Genomic DNA, 15,583 nt, shown 5'->3' on the forward strand with positions numbered 1-15,583 from the left:
CCATTCATTGTTAATGTCTTTCTCATTTATCTCAATTCATGAGGATCCATCAGTCTTACCTTTTGAAGAATTAAAGTATTAGTCTAACTGACTGACTATAATTTAGATTAATTGTTACTAAATAGTGATTACTTCAAAAGATCACAGATATGGATGGTAATGTTTGCCAAACTGTTTGCTCACTGTGAGGAAACTTGCGAAGTACTTTACATGTATGTGATCCCTTCATGGAACACAGCCTTGTCATGGCAAAGGGGCTTGTGTAACTCAATAAAGCTATGAACAATGCCATGCTGGGCTACCCAAGAGGGACAAGTCATAGTGAAGAGTTCTGACGAAATGTGGTCAGCTATTTAAAATCCTAAAAGGTGATGCTATTAAAGTGCTACAATCAGCATGTCAGCAAAACTGGAAAACTCAGCAGTGGCCACAACTGGAAAACAGGTCTTCATCCCAAAGCCAAAGAATGTTCAACTACCACACAATCGCACTCACTTTACATCCTAGCAAGATTGTGCTCAAAATCCTTCAAGCTAGGCTTCAATAGTATGTGAACCAAGAATTTCAGATGTAAAAGCTGGACTTAGGAAAGGCAGAGGAACCAGAGATCAAATTCTCAACATTCTATTGGATCAGAGAAAACAAAGGGATTCCAGAAAAACATGTACTTCTGCTTAAATGACTAAACTAAAGCCTTTGACTGTGTGAATCACAGCAAACTGTGGAAAATGGAGTACCACACCATCTTACCTGTCTCCTGAGAAACCTGTATGAAGGTCAAGAAGCAACAGTTAGAAACTTACATGGAACTGACTGGTTCAAAACTGAGAAAGAAGTATGACAAGGCTATGTATTGTCACCCTGCTTATTTAACTTCTATACAGAGTATCATCAATAGAAATGCTGGGCTGCATGAATCACAAGCTAGAAGCAAGACTGCAAGAGGAAATAACAACCCCATATATGAGGATGATACTGAATGGCAGAAAGTGAAAAGGAACTAAAGAGCCTCTTGATAAGGGTGAAAGAAGAGTGAAAAAGCTGGCTTAAAACTCAACATTCAAAAAACTAAGGTCATGACATCTGGTCTCATCACTTCATGGCAAATAGAAGGGGAAAAAGTGGAAGCAGTGACTGCAACCATGAAATTAAAGACACTTGCTCCTTGAAAGGAAAACTATGACAAACATAGTCAGTGCATTAAAAAGCAGAGACATCACTTTGCTGACAAAGGTCTATATAGTCAAAGCTATGGTTTTTCCAGTAGTCATTTATGGATGTGAGAGTTGGACCATAATGAAGGCTGAGCACCAAAGAATTGATGCTTTTGAATTGTGGTGCTGGAGAAGAGTCTTCAGATTCCCTTGCATTTCAAGAAGATCAAACCAGTCAATCCTAAAGGAAATCAACTCTGAATATTCATTGGAAGGACTGTTGCCGAAGCTGAAGCTCCAATACTTTGGCCTCCTGAAATGAAGAGCCAACTCACTGGAAAAGACCCTGATGCTGGAAAAGATGGAAGGCAAAAGGAGAAGAGGGCGACAGAGGGTGAGATGGTTAGATAGCATCACAGATTCAATGGACATGAATTTGAGCAAAGTCTGGGAGATAGTGGAGTACAGAGGATCCTGGGGTGCTCCAGTCCATGGGGTTGCAAAAAGTCAGACATGACTTAGCAACTGAAAAACAACAATTCAGTATAACGTTCGCAATAATGCCATGGAATTGGTTTTTCTATTATTTTATACGTATCCGAAAATATGTGTTAATAAGTTTAAATAACGTGCCCAAGGTCACAAGGTAGTAAGTAGTAATGCCAGATTTGGATGCAAGTTTTGTCTCCTGAATCAGTGGTCTTAATCATTTTACTAGAGTACCTTTTCAGTAAAGAGGTAGAATTTAAAACTACCACCACTACAACAGATAGAAGAGTCTCCTCATCAGATGGCACTGGGAAAACTAGTCAGCTACATGAGAAAAAAGAAAGAAAGAAAGAAATTGGACTCCTGCCTCACACCATATATAAAAATTAACTCAAAAGAGAAGAATGACTCAAATATAAGAGCTAAAATCATAAAAGACTTAGAAGAATACATAGGAGTAAATCTACATGATTTGGGTTTTGGCAATCGATTCTTAGATATGACACTAAAAGCACAAGCAACAAGAGAAAAAAATAGATAAAGCAGACTCCATGAAAACTAGAAACTGTGACTAAAGGGAATTATCAAGTGAAAAGACAATGTAGAAAATGGGAGAATATATTCGCCAATTACATATGAGTCAGAAGCCAGAATATATATATATATACACATATATATATATGTATGTATGTATGTATGTATAAACCTCTTACAATTCAAAAACAAAGGACAACTCAACAAATGAGTGAACACCTTGCACAGACATTTTGCCAAAGAAAATACATAAATGGCCAACAAATATTTGGAAAAGATACAAAGTACTCATTAGGGAAATCAGAAACCATTTCTCATCTGCCAAAATGGCTATAACCAAGAGTCTTCTTCAACACCACAGCTCAAAAGCATCGATTCTTCAGTGCTCAGCTTTCTTTATAGTCCAACTCTCACATCCATACATGACTACTGGAAAAACCATAGCTTTGACTAGACGGACCTCTGTTGGTAAAGTAATGTGTCTGCTTTTTAATATGCTGTCTAGGTTGGTCATTAACTTTTCTTCCAAGGAGCAAGCGTCTTTTAATTTCATGGCAGCAGTCACCATCTGCAGTGATTTTGGAGCCCCCCAAAATAAAGTCTGTCACTGTTTTCATTGTTTCCCCATCTATTTGCCATGAAGTGATGGGACTGGATGCCACGTTCTTAATTTTTTGAATGTTGAGTTTTAAGCCAACTTTTTCACTCTCCTCTTTCACTTTCATCAAGAGGCTCTTTAGTTCTTCTTGTGAGTAGGAATGTAAATTATTTCAGCCATTGTGGATAAAAGTTCAGTGGTTCCTCAAAAGTTGAACATAAAATTACCAACTCATCTCACAATTTCCCTCCTATTTACCCAAAAGAACTGAAAAAAAAAGTACCTAAACCATTACTCTACACAAATTCAGCACTATTTAAAATAGTCAAAAGGTGGAATCAACCCAAATGTCCATGAACTGGAGAGACAGGGGACTGGTGAGTCATTGCTTAATGGATACAGGGCTTTATTTTACGGTGATGAAAATGTTTTGGAACTAGAGATGGTGGTTATACACCATTGTGAATGTACTAAATGCTCCTGACCTGTTCACTTTAAAGTGATTAATGTTAAGTGAATTTCAACTCCATTAAAATAACAGCAAAGCCAGCAACCATTATCTTTTGTAGTGATGGAGCATCACAACTTATATTCTACACATTTCTTATTATAATGAAACTTTACTCAGAATAAAAATAACTAATTATACTGAGTAATAGGTATATTAAGTGCTTCACAACAACCCCCAAAGGTAGGTACTATTATTTCACTTGTTTCAGAGGCCGGAATTGGTATTTGGTGAGGTAATCTGCGCAAGGGAGAAAAAAGTGCTAGGCTTCACCCCACAGGCACTCTGATTCAATAGCCTCTGACTGTGAAGCTTGTAGGAAAACAAAAAATAAAGCTATCAGAGACATAATCCTTACAAATAGAGACAGATATCAACAAATAGCACTGTTAAACAGAATGAACAACATTTCACGTCATTATATAAAATCAACTACAATGACTGAATAAAAGTTAAAAATAAGATGTCAGAGCTCCTATATCCTACTTACAAAACATCTATTTCTCCTCCTTTACTTACTCTGTTTCTCAATTAAGTTATATTGGTGGACATCTCACACTCAGGATTTACTAAAGATACATTCTATATGTTCCTTACACACAGGAATAGGAAACCATACAATATCTATATAGGAGATGAGAAGAGAGGGAGCTCTCTCCCCTCACTCACTTTCTTCTAGATGGGAAACATGTTTCACTTAAAAAAGAAGGGGATAGTCTGTAGGCAAATATATTTGGGAAATGTTCAAGTTGAAAAAATTTTAAACCAATTTATTTGCTTCAAGGCTTCTAAGAACATTTAATATACAAAAGTACATTGTTAACCTTTAAGGGAAGAATATGTGGTCGGTTATTCTCCGAAGTCATTAAACCAGGAATCCTTTTAAAGAAACCTCTATTAGCATTTCTTGGGTAGCAGTGTTTCATGGAGCACTGGCTGGGATCCTATTCTTAAAAAACATGACTTGTTAGTTTGCTAGGGCTATTACAACAAACACCATAGACTGGGTGGCAGAAACAACAGAATTTTAAGGTGCTGGCAGGGTTGGTTTTTTCTGAGCCCTCTCCCTTGACATGAGATAGCCATCTTCTTCTTGTGTCCTCACATGGCCTTTTCTCTGGTATCTTTCCTTCTTCTTATGATAACACTGGTCCTATTGGATTAGGGCTCCACCCTCATGACCTCATTTAACCTGTTATCTCTGTAAAGACCCTGTCTCCAAATACAGTCACATTAGGGGTTGGGGCTTCTACATATGAATTTTAGGTGGACATAAATTTAATTAGGTCTACACACATGATGTTTTTCCTCTGAAATCTACAGACTGACACTAAACAAAAAAGCAAAGAAAGCTTTCATTTCCCCATCTTTCAAAACAATCATCAGCTTTTTCATCTTCACTACTTAAACCCTTTCAATTTCCATTTTTTGGACATAGTTCCCCTATCTTGCCCAAGACAATGGATTGGTATGAAAACACTGACCACTTATTCTACTATTTCAAAAGAAAATATGCCCTAAATTTAACACTATAGTATTACAAGTGAACTTTTGGAATACAATCCTTTTGCACACTAAAAACTCCCTGAATTCAACTAGGATAAGATGAAATATTAAGATAATGATGATGGTCTTCTAACATTACAAAAGTACTGAGCTGAGAGAGAAGCCACCATATTGATAAGTTGAATTGTGACTAGGTAATTGACACAGTGTAAAGCAACTGCTGAAAGCACTGACTGTTGGATCTAAAATGTTATCAATATACATTTTTTCATTACTAAGGTCATGTAATGAAAAATTTATATTTGGTCTTTGTCTTGAGTTCCTGGCACAGAGCTCCCAAAACTCTTGGAATTTCCTGAGTGATAGATATGTCTTTTGATCTAAGGAAGTGTACCTCTGGAGAGTTCAGGATGAGGCTGCTTACCAGAAAGTCCAAATTCTTGATTAGAAGGTGAGGCCTTTCAGCCCCATCTCTCAGGGGAGGGGAGTAGAGCCAGAGACAGGGTTATAAATATTCTTAAAGAGACTGGGTTCAGGATGGGGAACGTGGGTATACCTGTGGTGGATTCATTTCGATATTTGGCAAAACTAATACAATATTGTAAGTTTAAAAATAAAATTAAATTAAAAAAAAAAAATAAATAAAGAGACTGAAAGAGTTTCCAGGTTGGTGAACATACTGATATTCTGGGAAGGTAACATGTCCAGAGAGGGCCTAGATACTCTGAGCACCACCCCTCACCCCATCCCCCTGCACAGTACCTTGCTTCCACTTAGCTGTTCCTGAGTTGCATTCTTACAAATAAACTGGTAATACTAAGAACTTTCCTGAGTTCTGAGAGTTGTTCTAGTGTGTTTTCAGATCTGAAGAGGGAGTTGGGGTGACACTAGTGTTTACAGCCGGTCAGTCAGAAGTACTGGTGGCAATCTAAGACTTGTGACTGGCCTCTTAAGTGAGGACAGTTTTGTGCACAGAGCCCTTAACCTGTGGGGTCTGTACTAACTCCAAACAGTTGTTGGTTAGGATTGAACTAAAGTGCTGGAGACACCCACTTGGTGTCAGAGAATCAGAGTAAAGAATAGATAGAGCCATCTTTGTTGAAATACAAGTATTATGACATGATACTTTAATGACATGATATATTAATAAAACAATTTAATCGAAACTGTTTGACTTCACTTTTCTTAATTTTATGTAACTATGTGTACCATAACTGTCACTGTATATTAGAGAAGGAAAAATAAAGAAAATTAACTACTGCATATTTCACAGCCTGTTGTTAATGACCTATTAATATTTAAAGAGTTCTAAGCTATAATCCAAGAGCATCTAATGTTATACACTAGATTGTATAAAACAAAACTGTAACACTTTAAAATATATTAAGGTAAGAGGGAAAAGACAGTAAAATATTTTTTTCGTATGAGATAATGGGTGTATCCTATAAAACAAATTTTCTTTAAAAACAATTCCTGTACTAAACTCATAGTTAATAATTTAATCTTCAAATAATTCAGAAGGAATAACATGAAAAAGGTTCGGAGACACTCTTAATGTTCTGAAGTCAAAGTTTATTTCCCATTAAATTTATTTCTTAGTAGGTCTGATTTCTTCCTAAGGTTACAAGCTCTTTAAGAGCAAGAAGTATATTTTATTTATTTACCTATTTGTATTCTCATTTTACTTCATATCAACAACTATACCAATATAGTAGTTAACTGTAATCTAAGGGAATACAAACATATATATACCAAAATGTGAAAGGATTTATCTTATAGCCATAATTTAACAGGTTCTTTAAAAATATGTAATAAAATTTATTGGTTATCAAGAAAGATGACTAATAATTTAACAATAAAATCTACTAGTTATCAAGAAAGATGGTTGACAATTTAACAATGGCAAAATCTGAGCTATGACAGATTTTATGACATTTTCTACAAAGGAAAAATGGAGTACTGAACTTCCAAACTGTGAATATGCAGGGATGTGCCTACGGTATGCTCTCTCTGTTAGTACTTGGACATGTCAGAAGGTTCCAGGGGCTGCCCCACCCACCATCTTCTCCTCACCCACATCCAGCACAACACTGAGAAAAGGCCACTCAGGCCAGCTCCACCCCGGGCATTAAAGCCTTTCAGGCTCTTCTTATTGAACAAAGTAACACATATGTATAAGAGTGATAAGATCACTGACTTAAATTTTGGACTTAAGAAGATACAAACAGACCTAAGGTCATTCTTTGGTTCCCAGTCAATAAGGTCTATCTGATTACCAAAGAAAAGAAAAACAGAGAGCGCCAAAATAAAAAGTGAAATATAAAAGGGTCTCCCATGTGATCTAGCTCACTAGAATTTTCTACTGGGTTTGAGGCTAAGCCTCAACTTGAATCATAGTTATTATTTCTAGACTCTGCTCATTTCCATACTGTTTGCACATCTGAGGATTAAATTACAAGCTGCAAATATGAAAAGTGAAAGTCGCTCATTACAAGCTGCAAATATGAAAAGTAAAAGTCGCTCAGTCGTGTCCTACTCTTTGCGACCCCATGGACTGACTATACATGGACTATTCCAGTCCATGGAATTCTCTAGGCCAGAATACTGGAGTGGGTTGTCTTTCCCTTCTCCAGGGGATCTTCCGAACCTAGGGATCAAACCCAGATCTCCCGCATTGCAGGCGGATTCTTTACTTGCTGAGCCACAAGCGAAGCCCAAGAATACTGGAGGGGGTAGCCTATCCCTCCTTCTCCAGCGAATCTTCCCCATCCAGGAATTGAGCCAGGGTCTCCTGCATTGTAGGCGGATTTTTTTTTACCAACTGAACTATCAGGAAAGCCCACTTTTTTCTTTTTTTTTTTTCATCCTTTCAAGTGCCTATGTTTTGAGAGAAGGGAGGGAGCTCAAGCTTGCAGTCAGGATTACTGTGCCTCAGGAGCACTAAAGCACAACTCACAGACTATACCACTCAGCTGTGTTTAAGCTGGTCTCCTAGACAGCACCGGCTCTACCATGTACTGGGTTTGCCACTTTACTGTAAGGTCATGATGGACTTTTTAACATTACCATATTGTCTGCTTTTAAATGTGTTTCTTCAGAGAAAAATCATTTTGATTTATGCAACTGTATTGCCTATCCTGAATCTGACGATCACATGGATTGAAAAAGGAGCACAAAATGCTTCCACATCCTGCTTTACCATCTCCATGAACTGGCTTTTGGGGATTAAGATCCAAGAGGAGAGAGCAAGTGTCCTCTTTGTATTTTATGTGCAAGGTCTGCAAGCTAGTATCAGAGGAAATAGTGGCACTGTGGCACTGGTAGAGTGGGTGAAGGAGTATTAGATAAACTCTGATCATGGCTATGAACAGAAGAGCTGGGAGCATGAGTTCAGCTAAAGCTGGCATGTGGAGCTCCACAATGAACAACAAAGGGGGATGGGGTACTGGCCATGTGAGGATATACCATCTCCTTAGGTTGATGAGGGAAAAAAAAAAAAAAAACTGCAAAAATGCTACAAACTCAAAGGTTAAGGGCTAAGAAAGAAATATTAATATTAGAGGTCAGTACCTAGAGAATACTGGCTTTGAAAATCAAATTTACAGAGGCAGAAGGACAATAACAGTGAGAGAGTGGGTGAGAAGAAATCAAAATTTGATAGGCAAAGCAAACTTGTTTCTCAGGCTTTGGACATAGTATATCAGAAATCTGAAAGAAAACGTATCACCTAAGTAACCAGTTTTAATACATGATGAAGAAAAAATAAAAACAAAAATAAACAACTATGGGAAACAGAAAGGAGAGTAGAGAATCATGCCACTCTGTACTTGGTCCAGACAGCCAGGGATTTGCTTAAAAACCAGGCTGAAGTTGAAAATCTCAGCGGGACTCACTTGATAGGAAAAGGTGGAACACTATGAAGAGAATAGGAGTCTAGCCCTGTGGTAGCATAAAAAGAAGCAACAAGGAATGCTTTTCCCCCACCAGGAAAGTCTCAAAAGTAACTCAAGCCCTGAGGAACTCATTGAAATGAATTTGTTCGTGATTGTTAAAATATCAGTGTTTTCAGGAATTTAAGGAAGGTTTTGAGATGTCACCTGTCAGCAGATCTTTGGGTCTCATGTGGGTCTCAAAGACACAGCCTTTAGCATGCTCATCAATAACAGCTTCAGAAAACTGCCAAGGGTGTTTTTCAGCTTAGATAAGTAAAGGAATGAGTGAAAGATCCTTTGAAAGAACAGTCTCACAGGATGGACTTGAAGGTAGAAAATGGTAGCATGAAAGGAAATACCAGCCTTTGGTATCATGTTTGGAATGGAGAAATGTAAAGGAAAGACATTTCATACAGAAATATCTGTTCCTGGGCTTCTGAAAGGGCTTCTTACTTTACTGTTCTCTATGCCTAGAAGGCTCAGGTACCTGGTCATCACATAACTATTTCTTTCTCAACACTGTGTTTTTCTCTCAAATGCCACATAAGTAGGAAAGTCTTTTCATCACCCAGGTAATCACTTCCCTCACAAACAACAGCAACAAAAACTGCAGTAATGAATTGGGGGGGAGGGTGGACAATTAAGGAAATTTGGAATTTCACTCCATATTAAATAATGCTATTGGGAGTTCCCAGGTGGTGCTAGTGGGAAAAAACACGCCTGCCAATGCAGGAGACATAAGAGACACAGTTTCAATCCCTGGGTCCGGAAGATCCCTTGGAGCAGGACGTGACAACCCACTCCAGTATTCTTGCCTGAAGAATCCCATGGACAGAGGAGCCAGGTGGGCTATAGTCCACGGGGTCGCAAACAGTCAGACACGACTGAGAGACTTACACTGTCACTTTCACTTCTGTACACTATTAACTTTTTTGAGAGTCATAATGGCATTGTGTTTGTACAGGTGAATATCCTATTCTGGGAAATATCTGCTGGATTGTCACAGTTTCATGATGTCTATAACTTACCCTAAATAATTCAACAACAGAAACCCACATATGCATACAAATGTACTCATAAAGACATACACACATAGAAAGGGAGAGAAAACAAATGTGGCATAATGTTAATAATTGGTACATTGAGGCAATGAGAAAATGGGTATTCACTGAATAGTGTCATTTCAACTTTTCTTCAGATCTGAAATTGTTCAAAAAAACAGAAAAGAAACAGTCTCTATTTCCTATAAATAAAATGTTGTAATACTTTTGCTCAGAAAAATGCTCAGAAGAGTACTGTGTTCGTGAATTCCTTATTCAATTATTTTTCTTTGGTGTGCCAAGAATTTAGGAACCAATCAGAAAGCAAAATTTGAGTTTTTAAATATTCAGGATAATAATCATTCTGGGAACACATACCATGCAAAGAAAGATCTGGGTACTGTAGGTAGCACCATGAGAATGCTGTAGTTTATCTGGAAGAAGGCACGGATATTTCTGAAAGGGATCTAATTTATGTAGGTGATAAATTTTATCCCCTCTTGTGCTATCAAAAATGTGGCATCACAACTGACTCTTGACAGATTTATCCAACTTAGTCAAAATTTCACAAATTTTGAACTCTGGAAAATCAGCATACATAAACAGCACCCAATAAGGCAAAGCCTAAGAAGCTTTGTTCCTCTACTGTCAGTAACAGTTCTCAAATTATCTCTAAACTTGCACTAAGGTTCAGGGTTGGTGTGATAATATAGATGTAGACTACAGGATGCTCTGGATATGGATACTGAGAACACCGCTCTTGGTTAGTAAATGCCACTATTTTGGCATTTAGTCTCTAAACTCTAAACTGCTGTAGAGTCATTCTCATTAATGCTGAAGACTCTGCAACCATCCAAATGTGGAATGTGGAAAAACTTAAGAAAAGCATAATCCAACTTTGGAAGTTCGTGAAGATCTACTTTCATTCAGGAAAATACAAACAAGAAGATGTTAAAAAAAAAAAAAAAAAAGTGGGAGGGGGGCACAAGGAGTGAGGTATTTAACACAGTTTGCAAGAGAGTTCCAGAAAAACATCTATTTCTGCTTTACTGACTATGCCAAACCCTTTGACTGTGTGGATCACAACAAACTGTGGAAAATTCTGAAAGAGATGGGAATAAGAGACCACATGACCTGCCTCTTGAGAAACCTGTATGCAGGTCAGGAAGCAACAGTTAGAGTTGGACATGGAACAACAGACTGGTTCCAAATAGGAAAAGGAGTACGTCAAGGCTGTATACTGTCACCCTACTTATTTAACTTCTATGCAGAGTACATCATGAGAAACTCTGGGCTGGAGGAAGCACAAGCTGGAATCAAGATTGCCGGTAGAAATATCAATAACCTCAGATATGCAGATGACACCACCCTTATGGAAGAAAGCAAGAAGAACTAAAGGGCCTCTTGATGAAAGTGAAAGAGGAGAGTGAAAAAGCTGGCTTAAAGCTCAACATTCAGAAAATGAAGATCATGGAATCTGGTCACATCACTTCATGGTAAATAGATGGGGAAACAGTGGAAACAGTGGCTGACTTTATTTTTCTGGGCTCCAAAATCACTGCAGATGGTGACTGCTGCCATGAAATTAAAAGACGCTTACTCCGTGGAAGGAAAGTTATGACCAACCTAGACAGCATATTCAAAAACAGAGACATTACTTTGCCAACAAAGGTCCATCTAGTCAAGGCTATGGTTTTTCCAGTGGTCATGTATGGATGTGAGAGTTGGACTATAAAGAAAGCTGAACACCGAAGAATTGATGCTTTTGAACTGTGGTGTTGGAGAAGACTCTTGAGAGTCCCTTGGACTGCAAGGAGATCCAACCAGTCCATCCTAAAGGAGATCAGTCCTGGATGTTCATTGGAAGGACTGATGTTGAAGCTGAAACTCCAATACTTTGGCCACCTGATATGAAGAGCTGACTCATTTGAAAAGACCTTGATGCTAGAAAAGATTGAGGGCAGGAGGACAAGGGGACAACAGAGGATGAGATGGTTGGATTGCATCACCGACTCGATGGACATGGGTTTGAGTGAACTCCGGAGTTGGTGATGGACAGGGAGGCCTGGCGTGCTGTGGTTCATGGGGTCACAAAGAGTCGGACACGATTGAGTGACTGAACTGAACTGAACTGAGGTGGCACTGAAGAAGAATTTCTAGAGAAAGAAAAAAACCTGTTCAAATTAGCTACAGGAAGAAAAAAAGAGAACTCTACACATAAAGGTATCATAACTAAAAAAACATCAGAGTGAGAAAGAGTATGATATATACAGATGAATATGAGAAGGGTTCTTAGTGAAATGACATGGCTAGTAAGGAAGACAAGGAACAGATCAAGCATGGCACTCACTCGATCCTTTCATGCTAGAGACTCAATAAATGGATTTACAGTGAGGAGCAGCATAGTGAGGAGTAGCATGGTAAGGGAGAAGGCAATGGCACCCCACTCCAGTACTCTTGCCTGGAAAATCCCATGGACGGAGGAGCCTGGTAGGCTGCAGTCCGTGGGGTCACTGAGGGTCAGGCACGACTGAGCAACTTCACTCTCACTTTTCACTTTCATGCACTGGAGAAGGAAATGGCAACCCACTCCAGTGTTCTTGCCTGGAGAATCCCAGGGACGGGGGAGCCTGGTGGGCTGCTGTCTATGGGGTCGCACAGAGTCAGACACGACTGAAGTGACTTAGCAGCAGCATAGTAAGATTTGGAGTTCATATATATATATCAATCACATAGGCAACTTTACAGATGAATGATTTACAGGCTATGAAGCTACAAGAAGGAAATGCAGAAAAATGACGTAAGAAAGTTTAAGATAAATGGGACCTGAATGAGAAAAAGAAAGATCATATGTGACAAACATTTAAGAGACAAAAGGAGGACTTGGTAATTAATTAAAGGTAGAGGGCAAAATCAAGGACTGCTACACATCGGAAGATGAAAACCCAGGAAAAGAACTGACTTGAAGGAGATGGTGATGAATTCTTTTGGGGACCTCTTTTAATTTGAGGTACTCTGGGACATCAAGGTGGAGATACTTAGGAAACTATTAGATATACTGATCTGAAACTCAGAAAAATATATCTAAAGATACACAATTGGGATACATCAGCACTTAGGTTATAACTAAAATAAGAGTTTAGATAAGATCATGTAGGGAGAAAATGTACGGTTAGAATAATGGTAATCCAAGATGGAACCAAGCAAAACACTAACATTTAAAGGCAAGGTTAAAATAAGAAAAGAAGGAAGAAAGAAAAGAAAAACATAAAAGGAAAAGGAGTAGTCAGAAGAATTTGTGGAAAATGAAGACAGTGTTATGTCATGCAAACCAAAAGAGAATTTCAAGGAAAAAATTATTATCAAAATCAAATGCAAAACATAGCCTAAGAGATGATCACTAAAAATGGGATTCAGTGATCTAGAAGTCACTGATGATCTTAGCAAGATCTCATTTATTACATGAGATGTAAATCAAACTGCTGTACAATGGTGGGTGGGGGGACGTCAGAGAAGTAGAGAAGTGGGGATAGGAGACATCACCACTCCTTTGAGAGATTTAGATGAAGAGTAAAATGAATTGGAAAATACTTCCTAAGAAAACGTTGGGTTAAGGGAAAATATTTCCACTAAGAAAATTTTGGCTTATAGACAAAAGGTATGCCTTACATGGTATCTACCAAATGCTGAGAATTCCTTGTACTTAGCAAGAACAGCAAAATTAAATTGTGCCACAGGCTTTTCAATAAGAAACAAACAACAATGATAATGCTCAAAGAGAGAAAGTCATGTCTCTGTCACCTAGTAGCTGAATGATCCTGGGCAAGTTACTTAGTCCTTTGCGTCTCAGTTTCCTCATCTATAAAATGGAGATGACAATAGTGCTTATAGGTTTTGTTAAGAATTAAATAAGATACAGATACAATATGCTAACACAGTGTGCTGGCTTAGACTAGCACCTCAAATTTGTCTTTGTTGAGGATAACAGACAAAAAGTATATCGCGCTTAAAGACCTTCACTTTTTAACAGGCATATTTAGCTGTGCATTCACAAGTCCTCATGGCATCTTGACTTACAGGTTCATAATTAGATTAAAAAAATAGGTCACCATTAGTCCACTTAGGGAAAAAATACAAAAGGAAAACAAAACAAAAACATATATGCATGTACATGTACATATATATATACAAGTAGTTTCAGTTGTGTCTGACTCTTCATGACCCTATGGGCCATAGTCCGCCAGGCTCCTCTGTTGATGGAGTCTCTCCAGGCAAGAATACCAGAGCGGGTTGCCATGACCTCTTCCAGATGATCTTCCTGACCCAGGGATCGAACCCACATCTCTCACATCTTCTGCATTGCAGGCGGATTCTTTACCGCTGAGCTACTGGGGAAGGCCTATATAATGTGTGTGTGTGTGTGTGTGTGTGTGTGTGTGTGTGTATACATATATATATATATATCTTATAAATCAGTAAAAGGAAAACCAAGTAGTCAACTGTAATTTCAAATTCAAAAGAATCTTTCTCTTCCTTAGCACTGAGCTACAATTCTCATTAATTTCTGTAACAAAGTATACACTGCAGAGACTTGTTCATCTTTGTGTCAAAAATGAATTAAACATAACTCTGAATAGTAATAAGTGCTGTAATGTTTTCTCCCCTTTTAATTTACATATGCAGTATTCTTTAATGATATTGTATGCAACTCTTCTAGCCAATCCAAAGAGACAAGAAAGATTCAATTATTCTCCAGCTCTATAAGTAGTTACATATTTTTCTTATATATCAGAATTTCATTACTGCCGAAACAGGTAAAAAGACAGCATATAGTAAAAGATCTTATGATCAATAATCAACGATTCTGAGAATCTGGCAGATATGCATAAGAATACGTTCACTTTCAAAATATATAGCCTCATTACTGCTAAGATGAATGCTGTCACCTTTTAAACAAAACATCTTTTTTTTTTTTTCTGAGAAAATAAAGAATAAAAGCATCAGCAAATCTCCAGATCAAAATAATGAAAGTACAGATCTACAATTAAGATGTCATTAAGTGATCTCAATTGACATGATAATTTAAGAAAACATCAAGTATGCAGTTTGCTGGTTATAGTGAAATGTACATAGTGGCCAAATTTATATTCAGAAATTTCACACTCAGATCTTTAAGTCAGTAGATAGTTCCTTCCAAAAGTCCTTAAGATTTTTTTCTTGCAAGTAAGTCTATTTAGCAAAAACATCATTTCTTGGATGAATTAACTCAGCTGCAAATAAGTATACAGTTAAACATGCTCACTGCACATCCTCATTGTCTTTTTTTTTTTCTGCTCTATACTTCAAGTACAATTGTCACTGGATTGCCAAAAGCACCAGGAAGCACAGCACTGAGAATATAGAACTGATTTTTATGTCTTTGTAATTTGACAGACATCAAGCAATTAGAGCTAGGACGTTTCGCTTTTAATGTTAATTTTAAAATTTTAATTTGTAATATCATAGTAAGAAGATGCAACCCTTTACCTCTGTACAATTCTCACTCTATGAGACTTAAATAACCAAAAAAAAAAAAACCTCCCCCCGCCCCCGCCCCCCCGAGTACTATACAATAACTGAAAACCATAATGTTGGTACTGAACACTGAAAAAATAAAGTGTCATGTTAAAGATTAACATTCTCAGGTAAAATACACACAAAACTCATTTCACATAATTGCATTACTTCCTATCCAAACTTGATAGTTATTGCAAGTATTGTAAGTGGTATTTCTCAGTTAATAAAAAGTCAATTTCACCCACTCAGAATAACCAAAAATTATT

The 15,583-nt window shown here is 37.7% G+C and overlaps 1 protein-coding gene across 2 annotated transcripts in view; it reads right to left on the reverse strand.

Annotated features, from left to right (window-relative positions):
- The window catches only part of CHMP2B (charged multivesicular body protein 2B), a 34,829-nt gene that overhangs the window by 16,807 nt on the left and 2,439 nt on the right, over positions 1-15,583 (reverse strand). The window lies entirely within an intron of this gene.

The sequence above is a fragment of the Bos grunniens genome, chromosome 1 (assembly GCF_055505025.1).
Source record: "Bos grunniens cultivar Pamir isolate PY7600 chromosome 1, Bosgru_T2T1.0, whole genome shotgun sequence".
Classification (NCBI taxonomy): Eukaryota; Metazoa; Chordata; class Mammalia; order Artiodactyla; family Bovidae; genus Bos; species Bos grunniens.